Raw genomic sequence first — 740 nt, 5'->3', positions numbered from 1 at the left:
TGTATATGTATATATATATATTTATGTGTGTGTGTATATAGTTATGATAAATAGAGAGAAAGATAGGTAAATTGATAAACAAATAGACGGATACATTTATATATGTATGTATATGTATGTCTGTGTGTGTGCGTGTGTGAATATGTATAGGTGTACATGTAAAGTGAGGTAGATAGATAGAAAGATGGAAAGAGAGAGAGAGAGAGAGAGAGAGAGAGAGAGAGAGAGAGAAATCGTATATTATGGTAAGTAATAAGTTGCAGTGTAACCTAAGCTAGAAAGAAGAAAAAGAAAGAGAGAGAACTATAAAGTGAATAAGAGAGAGTGAGAGAGAGAGACAAATAGAGAGAGGGGTTGAGAGAGAGTGAGTGAGTGAGAGAGAGTGAAAAATAAAGAGAGGGCAAGGGAGAGAGAGAAATAGTTACGGTACTTAGAGACGGCAATATATTAGAGAAACGGGAGGAGGAGGAAGGTAAATAAGAGAGAGACGTAAGGGGAGGGGTGAAAGATAAGCAATAAGAAGAGAAAAAAGAAAGAAAGAAAGAAAGAAAGACAGAAAGAAAGAAAGAAAGAAAGAATCGGTGGCAAAAAAAAAAGAGAGAGAAAGCGCTGTCGAAGTTAAGACCCACTCCAAGAATGTCTGGTTAAAAAGAGGACAATTTGAAGAATTAAGTCTGATATTGGTTGAAATAGTTTCTACTGGGAAAATAAGGTGGTGACTGCAGTATAATTTAGGTTAT

This window comes from Octopus bimaculoides, chromosome 17 (genome assembly GCF_001194135.2).
Source record: "Octopus bimaculoides isolate UCB-OBI-ISO-001 chromosome 17, ASM119413v2, whole genome shotgun sequence".
NCBI classification, from domain to species: Eukaryota; Metazoa; Mollusca; class Cephalopoda; order Octopoda; family Octopodidae; genus Octopus; species Octopus bimaculoides.
Note: the sequence above shows the minus strand (reverse complement) of the source record.